At 40.1% G+C, this 23,515-nt stretch overlaps 1 long non-coding RNA gene across 1 annotated transcript in view; it reads left to right on the top strand.

The window, feature by feature from the left end:
• Positions 1-23,515, top strand: part of LOC113592825 (uncharacterized) — a 359,370-nt gene that overhangs the window by 268,286 nt on the left and 67,569 nt on the right. The gene's annotated exons all lie outside the window — the stretch shown is intronic.

Genomic DNA, 23,515 nt, shown 5'->3' with positions numbered 1-23,515 from the left:
TCCTCCCCCCACCTGCATTTCACTCCCCCGATATCGTCTATGACCGATGCTGTCTCCGGCAGAGGGAAGGTTTGAGGATTTGGGGGAGAAAAAAAAACAACAACATTTTAATCATTTTCACTCCAGTGATGGTAAAGATTCTTCCTGCGCATTGTAACATAATAATAAATGTGCCCATGAGGAAAGAATGATCAGCAGCTGGTGTCTGACAAATTATCTCATTCCAGACAGGCAAACAGTCCACAGTGGGGAGAGACTGGAGCCTGAAGAGGCAATTTGGCACACGATTGGGGTTTCACCTCTCAGATGATGGAGGTCCAAATGGCCCACTGCGCCTGGGCTTGGGTGGAGGTTACTCTGGTGCTCCTCTTCTCCCATCACCTTTGAGAGCTCCTGACAGCCATGGAAAAGGGATTACTTTCTCAGCTCAGCCAGCCCATCGCTTGCTCCTCTAGGGCATTCATATCCTGACCACAAGAAGCAATTACAGTCCACCCCCGCCAATGAGCCACATTCTTCCGTGCAGGGTAGATGCTATTTCCTGCTGTCATGATGCCCTGGCCCCACCACACACTCCTACCCTGTGTTCAAAACCCACCTAAGCTCCTTCTCTTACTCTGCTGAAGAGTATTAGTCACTCTTCCTTCTGGAAGCACCTTCTCCTAGTAACTTTATCACACCATGGTGTGGTTGTCTTCTCCACATTTTTCACAGCAGCCACCATGTGTTTTTAATGAACTCTGAGTGTAGGGTACTGTTCTGAGTGCTTTTCTTCTATAGCTTATTTAATCCTCATGACCCTGAGAGGAAGGAATTCTCCCCTTTTTACAAAACTGAAGATTTATTTACCTTGCATTCTTGGCCCCAGCATGATCCCTGCAGCGGGTGGTGGAGCTGGAAAAGCCCAGCCTCACCTCTGCTCCTGTCTCCAAGGGGCCGTGTGGGCTTGTTGGCCTCTCAGGGCCCATTTTCACATAACATGTTATGACCTCTACTGCCTTGGTGGGTTGTTATGAGATTCCAAAGGAATATGCTTTGCCTATGTTGTTCTTATTATAGATCCTGAATGTGAGTTTATTTCTGGCCATTTTTTTTTAATACCAGTTTCCTTCCAGAGTGGACAATCCCTGAGGGCCAGGACACTGCCTGACTTGTTCACGCCCATATTCTCAGTAACTAAAACAGTACTTGTCACCTGTTAGGAGCACCTTTTTAAATAAATGCATGAGGAATGAATTGAGCAGTACCATGATATAACTTGATCTGTGTCTAACCTGGGTCATGATGGCAGCCAACATCCTGTGCAATGAGGCTCCGGGACAAGACAGAGCCCACTGAGAACTGGGAAATTTTAGGCAATTATTCCTTGGATTGCTAACTTGGATTGAACAGCCCAAAGTCCTCTTGAGCATTGTTTCCCATGCTGAAAGGGTTACGTCTCTTCCTGGTGGTCTTACAGGACAGTCCTGTTGATTTCCTCTCAGCACCATGGGAGAAAATTGAAGTTGCTCCCAGCTATCTCTAAAATAGCCTTTTAGAACAAAGTGTAAGAAGCAGCTATTCAGCAGCTATGATTTGCACCCCTACTATGCGCTGGGAAGTTACAGACATGGAGAAAATTATGCCACAGTTCAGGTCTCACTCAGTCTCCATGTAAGGATGGTATCATTATCCCTCCCCTTATATATGAGGAAAACTAAGTCTCAGACTGATTATATAACCTACCAAAGAGCTTACCTCTTTTAAGGAATATAACGGAAACGTGATTGACCATGATACAATTAGACACCCTGAACGTTAAGGTCAGAACGTGATATGAATTCTGTGGCAAACTGTCCAATGGAAAAGTTTGGAAAGCTTGGCAATCTTGGTTGATGAGAGTAATTAAGAAACTGTATATTGGTATCTGTACCCTTGGAAAACAGAACAGAGAAGAGAAACGATAAGTTGCAGATATGCTTAATGGTCAACACGGAACATGGGGCTGCTTGTAACCCTGAAACATGCAGCTATGATACAAGTGGTTGCAGCAAGCTTTTGGAGATGGGACTAGACTCTACCTTGAGTATTCCTTCTCTGAAACCTAGAAGTAAAAGAGACCTCTTTCTTGACTGGGGTAGCTCTAAAGAGAATCCAAAAGACTTCAGTCTCTTAGGTTGTATCTTCTACTTTGGGATTAAAATCTGGCTTTTGATTTTCATTCTGTAGCAGCCTCCTTTCAGTTTGTGTTTACACGAGACATACAAAAGACTCTTGGTCATCCATTATCTCTTGGGTTTGGAAAGAGCCACATCTCCCATTCTTATGCAATTTAGAACCAAAGAAGACCGAAGACAAAGAAAAAAAAGTTTCTGATGTTAGATTTCTTGGTTGGTTTAAAAACCAATGTTGTATTTTTAACAGGAAACCCAAAGGGTCCCAGCTTGCTCCACATGCAGCCAGTCACTGAATAGTAGTAGCTCCAGGACACGGAAGGAACAGTTGAAATCTTCATTAAATCCCCTCTGTGGGAAGAACCCACACTTACTTGGTTATACTGATGGTTTGATATGTGCATTTCCTTTTGGAACACTGGGTTTGCAAAGATCTTATTTAAGTTGGGACTCTTTTTTTTTCCCATGGGATTTTGAAAAACTGGGATTTAAGTGAACAGGAATGCTAATAGGACTCGAAGCATCTCCTGGTAAGACAGACCTGGTTGAAGTCACATTCCAGAAGAGAGGCAGCTTGCTTTTTTCCAGACACTCTTGGTCACTGGAACCTTGTCCAGGGTCATTCTGAGATGAGATGGAGAGCTACTGAAGTACCTGAAGGGGTTCCTTAAAATGGACCTTACCAAAGCCTGCTGAAAGATTCACTGGGTGTTACAAAATACACATTCTATGCGGGACTAACTGCAATTTGTTATTGAGTGTAACCTGTGGTATGCAAACATATACAATGCTTATATAATAATATACAGGTAACAATAGGTTCCTCCTAAGAACTTCCATTTTTCCTCACTAAAATAAAAAAACAACTTTAGGGAAATATGGCAAAAATAAAAACTCTTTGGCTGATCTGGTCTGGATTCCTCCCTGTGAGTTGTCCCAATTCCATTGGGCTCCATGCACAACCCTCTCCAAGTAGTTGTCTCTGTTACCGTAGGTTAATGTTGGCTTATTTGCTGTAGTTCTATTCACAGTTGTTCGAAGTTCACCTGGAGTACCTAGATTTTTATCAACAACAATCTGATGATAGTTTTCTACCTCAAATACTCCCCAGTGTTGCCTAGACTGGGCATACTGATTATTATTCTGGAGAGGAATTCTCTTTCTATTTGCTTTTTAATTGCAGCTCTGGAATTCTAATCCAGGGCTGTCCAATAGCCATTTGGTGAGAACTACAATGTGAACCACATATGTGATGTCAAATTTTCCAGTAGCCACATTAAAAGGAGCAAAATAAAAAGAAACAAGTGAAATTAATTTTAATTAATATATATACATACATATAAAAATATCTAGCATAGCATCTAGTCAGTTTTTAAAAATCATTAGAGATCTTTCACATTATTTTTTCTTATGTCATACTGTTTCCAAAATCTTGTATGTATTTTACCTGAATCTAGGCTAGTCATAATACATGTGCCCAAAAGCCACATGTGGCTAGTGGCTACCATATTGGACAGCACAGCACAAATCATCTACTGTAGGGACTATGTGTTCTGATTGAGTAGGTATCGTAACAGAGATTTTCATCCTGTTCCCGCTTTGGTGGCAAATATAACTTCCTGATTCAGAACAACTTGAAAATAACTCCCTACTCCCCCACCAAGGATTTGCACCATGACAATTCCAGTGTGCTCAATTCCACAGCCTTGTCCATGCCAACCCCCTTGTGCCATCATTGTTCAATTATTGCATTTGTAATTACCATGCTGAACACAGTAAGGCAAAAAGCATTTCCGTTCCGTAGCTTCCCCTTCATAATGTGTTATTGTTGTTGCTGTTGCCGTTGTTTTTACCTAGGTAGGATGAGGATGTGAAGATAAAAAGATTCTTTTACTTTACTCTTCCACTTGCTTGTTTTCTTTTCCTCCTCATTTCCTGTCCGTTGAAGATGTTGTCAACGTCCTGCTTCTGTGCTTTACGGAGTTTCATGCTGCCTACTCTTCCTGGAGATCTTCATGTGCGGAATGTTCAGTAGGTCACCTCAGAGCCCCATTCCAACCCCAGTCGAACTACTGCATGCCTACAAGGACAAAGGAGAAGAGGACAGACAGGGGACTTGGCCTGAAGTCAGTGGGCATGAGGATTGAGAGGAGGTAGAAAAGGGGGAAGAACAGGGTAGAAGAGGAGGAGGAGACAAAGAACTCAGAGCGAAAAAGCTGCTGAGTGTGTGGAGAGCATAGAAAATGGCTGGCAATTACAGGGGGGATGGTATTCTAAGCTGGTGGGACAATCAAAATATACGAATTGTAAAGGTTAAGTGAAATGTTTATTTTATTCCTTTCTCCTCAGTCAGCCTGACTGAATACGATTAACAGGAACATCGCACTAGCTGCATACTAAAATTAGATGTTAGTTCGGCTTCTCACTCACCGCATTAATGCACAGACACCTCTTACACATAAATGCCTTTCTCACCAAGTTCAGGCACCTTACACATCCTGCCCAAAAGTTGTATGTTAGAAAGGAAACATGGAGCTTTTGTTCAGTAGCTTGCCTGTGCAAATTAGCACCTCGTGGCACTATGGAACACATACCTGTTTAGAGCCGTCGGACCTGAGGTCAGGTCCTGGCTGCACACCATCTTGGTGATGTACCTTTGGCAAATCCATCTACCTCACTTAGACACTTTCCCTGTCTACCAAAGGGACATGCACATCTTTCTTACCTACCTTACAGGGATTTGGGAGAAAATAAATAAGGTAATGAATGGGGAAGCACTGACAACATCTAAAATCTTACACACAAGGATTAATGTAATTATATCTATGTTGGTCATAATCTAAATATTTGACAAGGTACTCCCAGTTTACAGACAGGGAGAATGAGGCCCAGACAGGTAACGTAACTCCTCTACATCTCCCAGAGACCAATAATATGAGAAAACCTAGCCCCGGCCTGTGTCTAAACCACGTTTTTTTTTTCAGGAAAAAACATTTCTCACCCAACCTCCACTCCAACAGAATGCCCATTCAGCCAAGAGAGGGGAAAAAAAAAAAAAAGGTGTTTTTCGGGATTTTTTAAAAATCTGACTTCAAACAATAACTCTTTGAAAGGTGGACATCAAAATGATTTTTCCCCGAATTTATTTTTCTTCCCCATTACTTATGTATATTACTTTGTAACTACTTGTAAAGGCTGAGATACTGGAAATTTTTAGCTTGAGTGACTGAAACATGTGTCCTTGGGGTTTTTTTCCTTTAAAAAATTTTTTTAATGTTTTTATTTATTTTTGAGACAAAGACAGAGCATGAGCAGGGGAGGGGCAGAGAAAGCGGGAGACATAGAATCCGAAGCAGGCTCCAGGCTCTGAGCTGTCAGCACAGAGCCCGACGTGGGGCTCGAACTCATGGAGTGTGAGATCATGACCTGAGTTGAAGTCGGATGCTTAACCAACTGAGCCACCCAGGCATTTTTGTTTGTTTGTTTGTTTGTTTGTTTAATGTTTTTATTTATTTTTGAGACAGAGAGAGACAGGGCATGAGCAGGGGAGGGGCAGAGGTTTTTTTTTTCTATATTAAGTACACTCATAGCAAGAATATACAGATTTAAAAAAAATTTTTTTTAATTCCAGTATAGTCAACATACAGTGTTATAATAGTTTCAGGTGTACAATATTGTGATCCAACAATTGTATACATTACTCAGTGCTCATCATAAGTGGGCTCTTAATCCCCATCACCTGTTTCACTCATCCCTTATTTCACCCATCCCCTCAACCCCCCGATTTTTCACTTGCTAAATTCTCATACAAATAAATACTTTCTTAATGAATTGGTTTTTCAGTGAAATAATTCATGGAATGAAATCATTCATTCAGTTCTCAGTTACTACTTGAATGTATAAGGCCAGTGATCAAGTTTATGTACACACTCACTGTGTACTAATACTGTTTAAATATGTGTTCTTTGACTCCACTTGGTGACATGCAATAATAACAACACTGCTAAGCTACTGAGCTGGTTCCAACCCCAGAAATACTTCCAGCCCCGACACCTTGGGCATATTACATTCCCCCTTGAACCTTAGTTTCATCATCCATAGAGTGGAAATAATTCCGTCTGTGACACTCTTGAAATAAATAAAATAAACAACTTTTATGTAAGAGCTTTAAAAAATTTACAGTCTTATGGAAAATAAATTTTTTCCATTACAGTTCTTTCAAGCTATAGTTCTATTAGGCAAGGATATTCAATCTTGCACTGCTGTACCCCAAAGGTCAGTTTTCCATTGTGTTGATCACTGATAAGGAAGGAAAAGGCCTGTGACATTAAAGAGGGTGGGAATCTGAAAGGACGGAATAGTCACACTAAGAAATAATGGCCTATAAATCGCAGAATTAAAGGCCCTAGGGATCATCTAGTCTATCTCGTCACTTCTCAGCTAAGGAATCAGGGCAGGTGATGTGGGCAAGGAGGGCAAGGACGAAGACCAAACCAAAACCAGAGAATATACTGCATGTTCTCTCTCTAGATGTTTCAGTCCACTGTGCTGCCTCACTTAAGAGGATCAAATATCACATTCCCTGGGTGATGAAAGGCGACCTGTGGATGCTCCAGCCTCAGGGAGGTGACTCGGGGACTCTCAGAGATGGAAGGTTTAGAGTGGACTCTGTAATCAGACCTGCCATGTTGACTCTCCTCTCCCAAATTCCCTCCCAACTGTCAACTGTCCTCTTCACGTACCCCTGATGATGGTATTAGGGTGTACGCAGTGCCCATCTGTGCCATGCGGAGCTAATTTTCAGGCATATGTTGTTTTCCTGGGTAAGCCTCTGTCTACTCTACTTTGTGGCTGCGACCCACACTGCCAGGGTAGGGCTATCCAGTCAGTGTTTTTACAAATACAAGTAAGTCATTACCAAACAAGTTACTTCACCGGAGTTGTATTAAGAGGTTTTTTTTTTTTTTTTTTAGTAGTTATTATAAATTGTTAATCCTATTAAGTATACATGCAATAATAAAAGGATCTAAACTTGTAAAAATTTGATCAACCTTCATTGAAAGCTTATCTTACACACTTTTATACACAACCGTTTCGACTTATTTCCTAATTTTATAGATCACGAACACAGATCTTGGAAAACTGAACCTTACAAAACATTTAAAAATTTTTTTTTCAACGTTTATTTATTTTGGGGGCAGAGAGAGACAGAGCATGAATGGGGGAGGAGCAGAGAAAGAGGGAGACACAGAATCAGAAACAGGCTCCAGGCTCTGAGCCATCAGCCCAGAGCCCGACGCGGGGCTCGAACTCCCGGACCGCGAGATCGTGACCTGGCTGAAGTCGGACGCTTAACCGACTGCGCCACCCAGGCGCCCCAAAACATTTTAAACATTAACTATTATTTGAATTTTTTATTTAAAACTTTTTAAAATTGTATTTATTTTTTATTGTTTTAAGTTTATTTATTTTGAGAAAGATAGAGACAGCGTGAGTAGGGGAGGGCAGAGAGAGAGAGAGAGACAGAATCCCAAGCAGGTTCTGCACTGTCAGCGCAGAGCCAGATGTGGAGCTCAAACTCACATAACCATGAGATCATGACCTGAGCCGAAACCAAGAGTCAGACACTTAACTGACTGACCCACCCAGGCACCCCATTTACAACATTTTTTAATGTTTATTTACTTTTGAAAGAGGGAGGGAGAGAGAGAGAGAGAGCATGAGCACACACATAAGTGGGGAGTGGGGCAAGAGAGAGTGGGACAGAGGATCCAAAGTGGTCTCTGTGCTGACAGCAGAGAACCCAATGTGGGGTTTGAACTCACAAACCATGACATCATGACCTGAGCCAAGATCAAGAGTCAGATGCTTAACTGACTGAACCACCCAGACACCCTGAATTTTTTCTTATTTAAATTCAAGGTAATTAACATACAGTGTAATCTTGGCTAAATTTAGGAGTACAACCCAATGATGTATCTCTTACATCTGACATCTAGTGCTCATCCCAAAAAGTGCCCTTCCTAATACCCCTCACTCATTTAACCCTCCCCCAACCCATCTCCCCTCCAGCAGCCCTCAGTTTGTTCTCTATATTTAAGAGTCTCTATGGTTTCCCTATCTCTCTGTTTTTATCTTATTTTCCCTTTCCTTCCCCTTTGTTCATCTGTTGTATTTCTCAGATTCCACATATGAGTGAAATCATATGATATCTGTCTTTCTCTGACTGACTTATTTCACTTAGCATATACCCTCTAGATCCATCCACATCATTGCAAATGACAAGAATTCATCCTTTTTCATCACCAAGTAGTATTCCATTGTATATACATTCTACATTTTCTTTTAGAAGAAGAGTATCAGATGCCATGAGTGAGTGTAACATGAGACTGAACCCAGGACGACGGTCAGGACAGAGTTCCCCAAGGCCATGGTGACAGACTGAGAAGTTAGATGGATGTGAGGAGAAGGATCCTGCACCAAGGAAATTGCTTTTGTGAAGGTTCTGAAGAAAAGGGCCAAGGGAGTTCTGGGAAAGAAAGGAAGGCCATTGTGGGGGAGCAAAGTGGGGAAGAGTAAGATGAGAGAGAGGTCAGGAAGCTACCCTGTGCGTGATGCAATACCTTACAAAGCCTGTTCCTTTGTCTTTCCTGTTTATCTATAACCACCTTGAAGTGGGCTGCCCAACTGGAGCTCAAGGGTTATAGACTTGAATTCTATACCAGACTGCATGGGTACAAACTCTGGCTCTACACATTACTAGCTGTGTGATCTTAGAGTAGTTATGTATTTTTCTGTGAATACTCATCTATAATTGGAAATAATAGTAATGTTCGCTCAGAGTGAGGAATAAATGAATTAATATACATAAAGCAGCTAGAACAGTATCTGGCACATATAAGTGCTATATGAAAACTTGTCGTTATTATGATGGTCCAAGCCAGTGGCCTGACTCCTTCTTTCCTTCTGTGCACTTCTTCTGTGTCAGGTCTTCTGGAAAGCAGATTGGGTAGGGAGAGTTTCAGACTACAGTGGCCATCTGGCAAAGTCTTAGAGAATCCACCGAGAAGCTCCAGGGCAAAGATTGCCTGTTCAAGGAACCCTACCTGTACCAGTGGTCAGGCCATAGTCCAGCTAATCATGCTTGGCAACCAGCCGGGGAAGAGTGCTCAGGAGGAGAGCAGAGTCAGCTCCAACCCTCTACACTCCCAGCTGACTGGCAGGTTCTTTTCTTTTTTCTTTTTTTCCCCTGGCTTTATTGAGATACTATTGGCCTATAACATATGTAAGTTTAAGGTTTACTGTGTGATGGTTAGATACATGTACTATTGCAAAATGATGACCACAGTAAGATTTATTAACACTACAGCCACTCACATAATTACCCTTTGTGTGTGTGTGTGTGTGTGTGTGTGTGTGTGTGTGTGTGGTGTATGTGTATGTGTACTGATAACATTTAAGATCTACTGTCTTAACAAATTTCAAGTATAGAATACATTACTGTTAATTATAATCGCTATTCTGTGCATTAGATTTCCAGATAATATTTATCTTTAAGAGCGTCCGAGGAGTGCACATATGGCTACCACAGCTTCTGGCTCATTGAATAGGTCCCCCTGCTCACTGGCTCTCCTTTGCATCTTCCAGACACTCAATTGCATTCCTCTGCTGACCCCTGGTCCTCCTGGTCTGTTTGCCTGATCTGACCTTTCCCTGGGCTCCTAACTTCATTGTTTCCATGAATGCCACTTCAACTTAACCCTTTCTACCCTCAGGTGCATATGTTGCCTTTAGTTCTCTTGCTATGGGAACCTAAGAGCCTTGTCTTTCTGACATTTGGCAGCCCTTTGGAGATCTGAAAATAATGATCTTGTGAAAAGGGGAGAGTAAAGGGGCACTAACATCAAATAGAATGAGGTTTGAAAGCTGGTTGTGCTATTTATTAATTGTGCAAATCACTAAACCTCACTCAGCCTTAATTTCTCTATCTGGAAGATGGAAATAATGCTTACCTTTCAGGGTTGTGGTAAGGTTGGGTGAGATAATGTATGTGACAGTTTCCAGCACAGTGACTACCATACAGCAGAATACTCAATAAATATTATTTTCTTTTCTGCCTTTTTTTTTTTTTGGCATTTTGTCATCTCAAAATTAATGACTTCCAGCTTCCTCCTGCTTCCTTCCTTCCTTTTCAGATGCTCTTATGCTACAATACTCATTTTTTAAAGCTCATTTGCAAAATAGGATGAAATGCCTAGTCCACACTATGGTGGTATGACCACCATGAAATAGATGATGTCTATCCACTACGACCCATCATCAGTGATTGCCCATTAAACCTAAGATAATAGTCAAGCTCCTTAACATGGCCTTTGTCATGTGATTCCTTCTGCCCAGAATTCTGTTCGTCTTATGCTTCTCCTTGCTCTTCCCTTCAGCTCTCAGTAACTCCCCCAAGAGGCCACACCCACCTCCCAATCTGAATTAGCTCTTCATTATAGTTTTTCCCTGAACTCTGTTCTGTTCTCTTATAGAATTTACCAGTTTCTAATTTTATACCTATTTCTATGGCTACAATTGTTTAATGTCTATTTTCCCTATGGACATTAAACTTCAAAAAGGCAGGAACTGTATCATATCTGGAGCATCCAGCATAGACAGTTGATAATACTGTAGAATAAACGCATGATTTACCTCCCTCCCTTCAAACCAAAATGGCACTACTCTTTTTTGGCCAGTCATCTCGCTGTTGGTTCATATTCAGCTTCTTGCTCACCAGAACTCCTAAGGGTCTTAGACTTCTGTTGTGGTTAAGTCATCAAGACCTATGTAGCTATATATGTACATGCATGTGCTCGTGTTTACATGTTTAACATGAGCAAAGGCACATATTTGGGTAAGTAATGGGTTTTCAGGTCAATTGAAAGGAATATGGTGTGTGTGTGTGTGTGTGTGTGTGTGTGTGTGTGTGTGTGCATGTGTGTGTGTAAGGATAAATAGGGTATTGACAGGGTCGTGTGGATCAAATCATGGAATACTTATAGCAGTGCGAGGCATTGCATAATAGTCCATATGCAAGGTGGAGTGAAGGAGCAATGCTTTTATTCATAATCCAGGAACTGGGATTATGAGCAGGCAACCAGGACTAGAGCATGGAGATCATGAGGAAAATCCCAAAGCTACAGTCCACAATGGGGCCTGATCCCTGTGAACCAAGGTTTAAAGACCCAGAAACAGAAATGAGGCCTTAGAGGCAGGCTTGATCTTGTGAATAATGGGGAGTCATTGAAGATATTAGAGAATGATGGTCATAGCTGTGATGGAGAAAGATGTTACTGAGAATGTACCTAGAATAAATAGGGAAAGGAGAATCTGAGTCCAAGAGACAACTTGGCATTTACAGCAGCAAACTATGCTGGAGGAAGATGATAATTTTAGGGAAGAAATGATGAGCTCATTATGGGACAAACTATATGAAACTCAGATGTGAATGAACTGTAGAGCATGCTGAAACTCTGAATTCAAAGGATTGCTAGATGGAGACAGAGAAAGAAAAATCGGGGAGGGAACAGGAGAGCAAAGGGCCAAGAGAGGAAAGAATGTCAAAAGGCAAGACTTGATTGACTTCTTCAGTATGATAGAGAAGATGATGCACACCATAAGACAAAGGTTAAATGGTCCCTGGTGATCTTGGGTGGAGCAATTTTAGAGAAGGTAGATGGGCCAGAACCGTGTGGAGGGTAGATGACACATAAATAAGAGACAAAGATATAAAAGCAGATACATGATATGAAATATGATGTAAACCATGGCTGGGTTTTCTCTGACCACATTTGGTTAAACTTCTCTGGTATGCTTCACACTTTCCAACAGTTTCAATACATCCTGGGTTTTCTCTACAGTGCTTTCTCCTATCATCCTTTCTTACATGTCCTATTTTCTGTCTTTCTTTGTTACAGCCCTCTTTATTCCTGGAATCTCTCCCACTTGGGCTATTCAATAGATTTGCCGTCAGAACTACCTGTTTGAGTGTCGTGTCCCCTTCTGTTGCCACTTTCCTGACTCAAAGAGGCATGTTGTGGAATCATGACTAGTCTTCCTTAAAGTCAGCCACACATGCAACCTTCCCCCTTCCAGAAGTCTTTCCAGCACTCATGGGAATGTCTATTATATGAAATAGGTGAGGTCTTGCCAGTGCCCCCTTGATAGTTAATCTTCAGACAAGAGTAAAGAAAGATAATTAATTGACACAGTATAATATGTTAAAATAAACAAGTAAAATAGCATTATATTTGTGAACTACATGAATGTAGTATGATAGACTGTATGGATGCTAGACCATCTGAGTCTGGGAATGGCCATCTTGTTCAACTGTGGATGCTGAGGGGGAGAGAAGTCTCCTCCCTTGCTTCATCCTTAGTGTCTATGAAATGTGTACTGCTTCAAGGTTTGCACATACACATGCCAAAAAATTCCCAAGAATTCTTTCTCATCAGAAACATCAGTTTATACTCTGCTACCAGATCTCTCTAAGATTTTTGCAGTTGCCAGCCATTAGCCTGTAGCCCACACTTAATATTAGAGAAGGATGGAAAAAAACAATCGGACCCACTCACATAAGGTTGCCTCATATTTTCTTTTGCTTATTACTTGTGGCTTAGTTAGTCTTCCCCCAGTCTCACTGCAATGCACAGCTATCTGGGTGCCTAGGCTCCTCTAATCCCCTGGTCGAGGATGATTTGGTAGCTTTCTCTCAAGTCTCTGCTGGTAGGTTTCTTATGTTGATCAAAAAGCAAAGTGAATTTTTGACAGGGGAGCAAAAACCACTTAACAGGGAGTGGTCTTTTTAACAAATGATGTTGGGACAATTGGCTATCCACACGCAAAAATATGAAATTGGGCCTCTACCTCATGCCATTTATAAAAATTAACTTAAAACACACCAAAGACCTAAATATAGAAGCCAAAAACTATAAAACTCTTAGAAGAAAACAGGGATAAACTGTGGTGACCTCGAGTTAGGCAAAGCCTATTTAGATATGCCACCAAAAGCACAGTAACTAAAGAAAAATTAGAAAAAGTGGACTTCATTGCAAGTAAAACGTATGTGCTTGAAAAGACATCAAGAAAGTAAAAAAACACACAGAGTGCAAGAAAATGTTTACAAATGATATATCTGATAAGGGACTTATATCTGGAATATATTAAGAACTCTTAACTCAATAATAAAGTGACAACCCAATTAAAAATGGGCAAAGGATATTTCTCTAAAGAAATACAAAATCTCTCCAAAGAAGATGTGCAAATGACCAATAAACTCGTTAAAGATTTCCCAATATCATTAGCCATGAGGGATTTGCAATTCAAAACCACAATGAGATACCATTTCATACCCACTAGGGTGGCTGTAATCTAAATGACAGACAAGAACAAGTGTTAACCAGGATAAAGAGAAATTAGAGCCCACATATATTGTTGCTGGCAATGAAAACTGGTGTGGCTCCTTTGGAAAACAATCTGACAGGGGTGCCTGGGTGGCTCAGTTGGTTAGGTGTCTGACTCTTGATTTTGGCTCAAATCATGATCTCCCGGTTTGTGGGATCAAGCCCAGCGTCAGGCTGTGTGCTGATAGCACAGAGTCTGCTTGGGATTCTTTCTCTACCTCTCTCTCTGCCCCTCCCCGCCTCATGTGCACGCACTCTCTCTCTCTCAAAATAAATCAATAAAGATTAAAAAAAGAAAATAATCTGACAGTTTCTCAAAATGTTAGACATAGAATTACTATATGACCCAATAATCCCACTTTTATGTATATAATAGAGATAAAAATATGTGTCCACACAAAAACTTGCACACAAATAATTATAGAGGCATTATCCTTAATACTCCCAAAGTGGAAGCAACCTAAATATCCATCAAATAATGAATGAATAACCAAAATGTGCTATATTTATACAATGGAATATTATTCAGCCATACAAAGGATACATGCTACAACATGAATGTACCTTTAAATCATTATGCAAGGGGAGCCTGGGTGGCTCAGTTGGTTAAGTGTTCAACTCTTGATTTCGGATCAGGTCATGATCTCAGGGTTGTGACACTGAGCCCTGTGTCTGGTTTCATGCTGGGTGTGGAGCCTACTTAAGATTCTCTCTCTCTCTCCCTCTCTGTCTCTCTCCCTCTCTCCCTCTCCCTCTCCCTGTCCCTCTCCCCCACTCATGCATTCTCTCTTTCTCTCTCTCTCTCTTTAAAAGAAAAATAAAATAAAATAATTTTTTTTTCAATGTTTATTTATTTTTGGGACAGAGAGAGAGTATGAACAGGGGAGGGGCAGAGAGAGAGGGAGACACAGAATCGGAAACAGGCTCCAGGCTCTGAGCCATCAGCCCAGAGCCTGACACGGGGCTCGAACTCACAGACCGCGAGATCGTGACCTGGCTGAAGTCGGACGCTCAACCGACTGAGCCACCCAGGCTCCCCCCCAAAATTTTTTTTAATGTTTATTTATTTTTGAGAGAGACAGAGACAGAATGAGAGTGGGTTAGGGGCAGAGAGAGAGGGAGACACAGAATCCGAAGCAGGCTCCCGGCTCTGAGCTGTCAGCACAGAGCCTGACATGGGGCTCGAACTCACGAGCTGTGAGATCGTGACCTGAGCCGAAGTCGGTCACTCAACCAACTGAGCCACCCAGGCGCCCCATAAATAAAATAAATTTTTAAAAAACATTATGCTAAGTGGAAGAAGGCAGATACAAAAGGCCATATTGTATGATTCCATTTATATAAAATATGTGGACTAGGCAAATCCATAGAAATAAAATTTCTAATGGTTGCCTAGGACTGGGGGAGGAGGGAGACAGAGGAGTTTGTGGGGAACCAGGGTGTCATGACTGAGAGGTATAGGGTTTCTTTTGGAGGTTATAGATTTTAATGGTGGTGATGGTTGTACAACTTTATGAATATACTAAAAGCCACTGAATGGTATACTTTAAATGATGAATTTCATGATATTTGAATATCTCAATTTAAAAATATAAAGGAAGAAGAAGAGAGAGAAGGAAAAGTAAAGAAGTAGATGTTAAATATAGACAATGATTTCCAAGAATGCAGAAAAGTGACCAGAAAGCAAGCTGGCCACCTTTGCAACAAAGATCAGGTTCATTAAAACTCCAGATTTCATGCAACCCATCACCTAATGGCCATCTTAAACTGTACTCACCAGCTACAACATGATTACATGGGGCTTTTGTACATCATGTTATGTATGGATGCTGTGAATTTTCATAGATATTTGATGTGCCCTAGACCAAGTGATGTATAATTTTTATTTTTATTTTATTTTAAAGTTTATTTATTTTGAGAAAGATAGAAGCAGCCCCAGTAGGAGAGGAGCAGAGAGAGAGGGAGAGAGAATCCCAAGCAGACTCTGCACTGCCAGTGCAGAGCCCAGTGTGAGGCTTGAACCCACAAATCCGTGAGATCATGACCTGAGCCCAAACCAAGAGTCGAACGTTCAACTGACTGAGCCACCCAAATGCCCCCGAGTGATGTAAAATTTTTTTTAAGTTATAATTTTAATCTGGAAAGAGTTTTTAGAGACTATAATAATAATAATAGAATAATGATAACTAATTTTGACATCATACAAAATAAATCTCTATTTGGCTGGGATGACCTCGCTCCCTTCTGAACTTCTCTAACCTTGAACGTAACCCCTCTTTGTGGCCGTTATTTTGCCCTATCTTCCATTATGTCATTTTCGGGTCTGGATCATCTCACTATAGATTATACATTCTTCAGTAAAGAATCAGCACTGCTTCCCAAGGCCTAGCACAGGGCCTACCAACAATATCCTCGGCTCAGCAGATGTTTGTTGGTGAACAAACCAATGAGCCTCCAATTCCATTTGGTACTGGACAGAGTATATATTCAAGGAATTAAAAAAAAAAAAAAAGAAAGAAAGCAATGTAAGAATGTTACTGATCTCAGAGGAAAAGGGAATTTGTAGCCTATGCCCACTTTGGCCTTCCCCAAATTAGCCTCACTTTCCCCAGGGACACAGCTCCCACTCAATACTGTGCTGCAACAGCTTCTATTTATGTTTTTGAAGACCCATAGCATGATGTACAACCAGAACACTGTTCCCCTTACAATACTAGGTCGGTTTTGGTAAATGCAGAAAACCCTAACTGAGCTTAATGTTTATCTGGAAGCAGTTTCCGCCTCTATAGATGTTTTTTAAAATATTGATGAGCACTGGGTGTTGTATAGAAACCAATTTGGCAATAAAGTATGTTTTTTAAAAAAGGGTACTAAATTAAAAAAAGAAAAGAAATATTGATGAATCCAGAATTTAGAATGTAGATCAGTAATTTTCTTTCGGGATCTCCTGTGGCATCCCCAAGAGGACTTCTCATGAGACCACCACAATCCACAGTGCCACAGCTCTTCAAGGCTCCTGCAAAAAAGGCACATTCAAAGGAGTCCTGTGGGTGGTGAGTTGCTCGAGGGGAAAGCAAAGCTTTGTACAGGATTTTAAAAGCCCCAGAGATCTGTGAAGACATTCTGCTACTGTTGCCTATGTCCATAGACTTGGGTGTCATTTGCTTTCTCATCCTACAGCAGGTGGAAAATATTTGCAGAAATTTTGTCTCAATACAAATATTTTATTTCAGAGTTGGTTTTGGAGACAGGAATTGAGATTTCTGTACAAGAATTAAAACATATCCAATATGTTTTTCGATGTCTTTAGAAATCCAATGTCTATTAGGTTACAGAAAGGAGTGTGGCTTTTCCAGGGTTGTGTTGGCTCATAACGCATCCCATTTGATATTTTTAAATTATAATAATATACACATCAACTTTTGGGTTTATAAAGTGCTTTTGCAGCCTGCCCTCTTCTTTTGCTCAAGGTTGACTGAGCTTCTTTTGACAAATGAAAAAATTGAGGCTGAGGGAGGTTTTAGTGACCTCCTGAGAGCAAACATTTTACAGAAGAACTGGGACCTCAAAGTCACTAGGCAGGCTCAAAATTCTATCCCATTATATTTAAACACATGAAGACCAGACCCCAGAGGGAGACAAACTGAATGATTTAAGGGCATATTTTCCAAAATTAATATTGATAAGAAAAAATTAGCCCCAAGATATGGAGAGAATGTATACTGTGGGTTCATAATTGCATCCCCCTTCTAATCACAATGCAGATGCTACCTTTGCCCCAAACTGAATTTACAGATAATAGAAACCCCAGCGTTTAGGTCTGGGATTCAGGCAAACACTCTACCAAGACAAAGGTTGACTGCTGTACACGCTGGCATAAAATGGAAATGCTATAGCATTCCCGTATGCAAACAACTTGCCAAAACAGTGTAGTGTTTCAAAAGCCATGTACTGAATGGAGACAAGATCTCAGTACAAGCTGTGGGAGCAGGGTGAATTTATGAAGCAGAAAGTATGGGCTGAGGAAGAGATCAGACCAGTAACAGTTTACTGGCCTTGCTGTTCTCTTAAGAGGCACTAATGGTAGTGGACTGGTGCAGTGGAAGTAAACCCAGCTTCATTTAAAGCAGTAGCATGAAATTGGTTGCAATAAAATTATGCATTAAGTGTGCATTATGTTTAATAAGACTGGATTGCACTTCCCATGTTTACTCTGTGACTATTGAGGCTGATCCAATTTTCTAAAGTTCTCCAATTGGTTCACGATCGAGTTTCCGGCCAGAAGGTCAAATTTCCCTTGCTGTTATTATATGTCTCTATTACTTTACTATGGCATTTACACTTTATATTCATTACTTTTTTTCTATCTCTTGAACCTTCCCCATTCCAAAATGTTCCCTGTAGATGGCCCGTGTGACACAAATTAGAACAACCTTGATAGCTGTCAACTGGAGACTATCTGAGAACAAAAGGACATTATTGCAAACCAGCACTGGAGGTAATCTCTTGTGCTTTCTCTGAAGGCTTCTTAATGGCCTTTGAGAAATAATACAACTCAGATCTGCAACCAGGAGACAAAAGAGTGGAGGTTGGACAGCATAGGAAACATGTGACTTGGTCTTTAGATCCTACTGTCCTGGGGTTAGGAGTAATTATCATTAGAAAACAGAGATATCTATTTTCATTTCACCATGTATATATTTATTAATTCATCTATTAGCAAACACTCATTGGGGGCCTACTATGTGCCACTTACAGTGAATGTGATGGGAATACACCAATTAATAAGACATGATCCTGCTATGATTTTATAATCTAATGGGGATGGGATGTAGGGAGATTGATCATAAAAATGTAATTTCAATGCACTGAGATAAGTGAAATATTAGAAGAAAGAAGACAATACTTTAATAGAAATAGAGTATTTAGCTTTTCTGGTGAGGAAGATGGCCTTTGGAGAAAAGATGAAACAATTTTCCTTAAAAAAAAAAAATGAAAATGAAGAAGGAAAAGAAATAAAGGGCATTCCAAGCAGAGAGAATGACATACACAAGGCATGGAGGTGTGGAAGAGTATGACATATTTGGGAAGTTACAAGTAGATTTCTAGGGGCCCTAAAGGGTACCGGGGCTGGAGGGGGATATGAAATGACAGGAAATGAGGCCAGAGTGTGAGGAGGGCTCAGATTCAATGCCACTGGGGTTTAGATGTTATCCCATAGTCAGCGAGGCATCGCTGACAAATTCTCCCATCCTGAGAGGTTTGTTCTTTTATTTCTACAAACTGGTTTAAACCAGGTGAAGAATAAATAGGGCCCTTTTAAAACATCTCTCTGAAAGAATACATTGAGGGAAATGTAAAATAACACATAGTATATGCACATATATACATATTTTTGTATATATCACATGTTTTGTATACATCACTATATGCAGTGATATAGTGATATGTATATATGTACTTTATATCTCTTGTCTGTCCATCTATCTATCATCTACCTATCTTCTCTTTACCTTATAAACGGGCTTGAAAATACTCTCCTGTAACCTTTTAAATAGTCATGAAGTTCAACCATGATAAATTAATGGGTATTATTTTTACTGTCCCACCGTAAGCAACTCTAGAATAGGATGAACTATGTGAAGCAACTGTTTTCGGGCATTGGACAACTAAGAGTTCAGAACTTTATCTTGAGAGCAGAGAAGTACATAAGGTAAACTCCACATTCATCCTATGTTTCTGTAAGGGAATAAATACTCTTTAAAGTTCTGCCCACAGAAGTGGAGCCCAATCAGAAAGCATTGGTCTCTGTGGGCAAAGGAAACATAGATAAGAAATCAGAGCTGCTATGGTAGCTAGAATTTGCAAGGCAATATACTAGAAATAAGGGAACTATGCAGAGAAGGACTTCCAGAAATTTTCATTGAGTCTTATGTTTCCTGTAAAATACTGCAACAGAAAAATATTTAAAATAAATACACATATGGGGTGCCTGAGTGGCTCAGTCGGTTAAGCATCCAACTCTTGGTTTCAGCTCAGGTCATGATCTCACAGTTCGTGAGTTCGAGCCCTGCCTGCATCAGGCTCCATGCTGATAGCATGGAGCCTGCCTGGGACTCTCTCTCCCCTCTCTTTCTGCCCCTCCTCTGCTCTCTCTGTCTCTCAAAATAAATAAGCTTAAAACAATTAAAAATAAAATAAAATTAAATAGATATAAAACATTGGTAGATAAATTTAAACGGAGTTCTAAAACAAAAACATTTGATTTCCCCTTGATTTCTCACATTAATTGACTTTAAATTTAACTTTCTTAAACTCCCTAGCCAGAGCTCACTTCTTCTTCAATACCCAAAGCATTTTTTATAGCCTTTCCTAATAGCCCCTAGTATACTGCATTGTGGCTACTCATCCCCATGTTGGTTTTCCACGATCTCTTGTGGGCTCCTCCACCTCCATGTCCCCAGCACTGGGGCTGGAGTGAATGAATGATGGGTAAATGGATGGGTGGGTGGATGAAAAAAGTTTCTGCCCACTCTTGCTGCAATGGTCAAAAAAAAAGGAGGGGAGAAAATAAAAGGGAGACAGATTCTACATTCCTCTCCAAAAGAGGGAGCAATAGAGTTATCATCACCTGAATAGTTCTCAGTATTAGCCAATTGAGGAAATTCAAGTTATTGCCAGATAGATCCTTGGCTTGCTGAATGTATTTTCACTAAATCAATTATGAAATTGCCTATGCTATGTAACATTCTTTTTATTTTATATATGTTTTATTTTTTAGCATTCCATATTTGTATAAAAATATACAAAAACTTTCTTTCTGTGCTATGGATACTTTGCTGAGATTCTGTTGCTAAATTTGTTACCTTTTCATTAAATCAGTTTGGCTGTTACTATCTTACTAAGTGATTTATTTTCCATTTTTCTCTCAAACATTTATTATTAAGTTTTCAAGCATACAGAAAATTGAAAGAATTGTACAATGAGTACTAATATAACCACCATCTAGACTCAATAATTATTAACATCTTCCCATATTTACTTTATATCTCTATTTATATACAAAGAATATGTTTACATTGTTGCTGAAAGTAAATTATAGACATTATGAAATCTCACTCCTAAATATTTCAACCTGTATCTCTCAAAAGTAAAAGCATTAGTCTACATAACCTCAATGCCATTAATTCATCCAAAAAATTAATAACCATCATCTAATGACTGGTTATTCAAAATTTTCCCATCTGATCCCAAGATATATTTTATAGTTTTTTTTTTCTCAAGCTGGAATCCATAAAGGTTCATACATTTTGTTTGTTACATGTCTTTTGTCTCCTTTACTCTACAACAGTCCCCTTCACACAAACATTTTTTTTTTCATGACACACTTTTTTGAAGAGACCAGGTCAGTTGCCTTCTAAATACCCACATTCTGGATTTTTCTCATGGTTTCTTTGTGATGTCATGAACTGTTTCCTCAGTTACCTGTTTCCTTTAGTCTAGAAGTTAAGACTAAAAGCTTGATTAGATTCAACTTAAATACGGCTTTTTTTGCAAGAATACTTCAATGGTGTTGCTTAGCATTCCATATGCCTTCAGAAATGTTAGGAGTATAATGTCAGGCTGCTGTGTGATTAATGAGGCTAAATCTGATCACTCCATTATAAAGCTAAAATTCTTCCCTCTACAATGAATGACTAATTAATCTCAACATGAGCATTTAATAGAGCTACCATCTATGAGATGTCTATGTGCCGGGCACTGTGCTAATTTTCTAATTAATTCTCCTAACAATCCTATGAGGTAAAGATAGTTCTTTCCATTTAAGGATGAAGAAACCAAGGCTCTGATAGGTTGACCCTTTGTCTAAGGAGAGAATCTGCGTTCTAAGCTACATTCCATACCACATTAATCGATGTATAGGGGTGGGGTCAGGGGAAGGCAATTGTTTCTGGTTTCTAATATGTTTCTTTGGGTAGTCAAGAATAATCATGGTCAAAAAGAAACAAATAATAATCTGTTTTCCAAAACCAGTAGTTTGAAGCTTCATGACTAAATAAATCTTTGAAAGTACTTTAAATTTTTAACTAATTTCAGATTCTAGTTTTCAACTTCTAAACAAACGTAAATGTGATTGTTGATATAAGTAGAGCTTTAACTTTTTATTTAACATACTTATTAAAATTAATATAATTTTGGAAACGTATTTTCCCACTTGAATTTGGTGGACAGAGAAGCAGGAACATAGATGATGATGGCTTTCCCTCACCCCTGTGAGAATTGTAGGAATGACAGGTAAATATGTACCTCATGTTTTAATAACAGAAGTATTCGTTGATACTATTATATAAGCTGCTGCATTCTCTTCCATCTTGGAAGGAAAAGAGTACACTCAGTCTTTTAGAGACAACCTTTCTTACACTTTGCCTCACGTGGACTCTTCCTTAAAAGAGCAGTCCCAGGAGCTATAGCCGCTGAGCCGGGAATGTCTGGAGTTTTGGCAAAACATACAGGATAAAGGACCCAGAAGTGGCAAGGGACAACTGTTGGCTGAAAAAGGAATAATTACTATCATGTGGGGATTTACATGCTTATTTTAAATATAACAAAGGTCCTTATGCACATAGGTTGGAAAATTCCAGAACAGTCTACACTCCCTGTCTACACCTAGTCTGGCTTGTATCTCCATTAACTTCACATAAAATTGTTTAGTCCTTACATTACTTGCCTTCTCTGCAACACTTAATCTCATTGCACACTCCTTCCTTGGCTCTCTCTCTTCCCTTGGCATTCTGTGACCCTCCACTCCCCTGGCCTTTCTCTCATTTCTCTGATCACTCCCTTGTATCTCTTTTGCCAGAATTCTCTTTCTCTGCCCATACCACATACACTGGTATTCCCTGGAGTCGTGTCTGTGTCCACCTTCTCAATTTGCATGCTCTTTCTGAACGATCTCACCACTTCTGTGGCTTCAACCGTGGCTTGTGCTTGGATGAGTCCCAACTCTACCTTGGGGATACAAATCCCACACCTCTGTCATGGGCAACCCTCATGTGCATGACTTCCCATGGTGTATCTGTGTATTTCCATGGGTACTTCCTGTAGGTACTGGATATCCCCAAGGAAGCTTAGCACTTCCTCCATCCCCATCCTGCTCCTCCCCTTTGTTCCTCATTTGCTTAAATGTGCCACCTCTCTCATACTTCCCCAAGCCATAAAGGTAGGATTCATCCTTGACTTCTCTCATCCCTTCCCACCCCACACCCTGCAAATTATTAAGTCCTGTGGAACTATTATTTAAACAATCTTTTGTCTTTCTCTGAGTCTCCATAACCCCTTGGCTTATTCCATTTTGGTGCTGGATTTATGTACGTTTCCTAACTGATCTCTCTGTCCCAATCTGTGTCCCCTTCCTCAGTCCTAGAAATCTGTCTTCTGTGACCAGGGTGTCTACCTAAACTAAAAATCTGACTATGTTATTCCTCTATTCAAAACACTGCACTGACCTCTTCTTAACCTTGGACAATGTTTGAATTCTTTAACATAAAAGGTCCTTCATAATCCGGCTCGTGCCTCCTTTTTCTAGCATCGTATCTCAGCACAACCTCCTTTCATCACACTGAAATACATTGGACTCGGAAGTGCCTTCTCTTTGTTTCTTTGCTTTAGCACATACCCCTCACTTTTACTGGAGTGTCTTTTCCAACTTTTCATGACTAACTCACGAGATTTTCAAGATTAAGCTCAGGCATCACCATTTCCAAGTAGCCTAGCAGGTCATTTGTTTTGGTCATTGTCCCATTGACAGCTTTGCAATTCCAAGTAATTAAACATTCTGCCCATCTTTAGCAATGATTGATCTACTTTAAATGTTGAGTCCTTATATTGTGTGTGTTTGCTTGGTGTGTATGAAGAAAC

This window comes from Acinonyx jubatus, chromosome D4 (assembly GCF_027475565.1).
Source record: "Acinonyx jubatus isolate Ajub_Pintada_27869175 chromosome D4, VMU_Ajub_asm_v1.0, whole genome shotgun sequence".
Lineage (NCBI taxonomy): Eukaryota > Metazoa > Chordata > Mammalia > Carnivora > Felidae > Acinonyx > Acinonyx jubatus.
The sequence above is the reverse complement of the archived record's forward strand: the minus strand, read 5'-3'. Positions and strand labels throughout refer to the sequence as shown.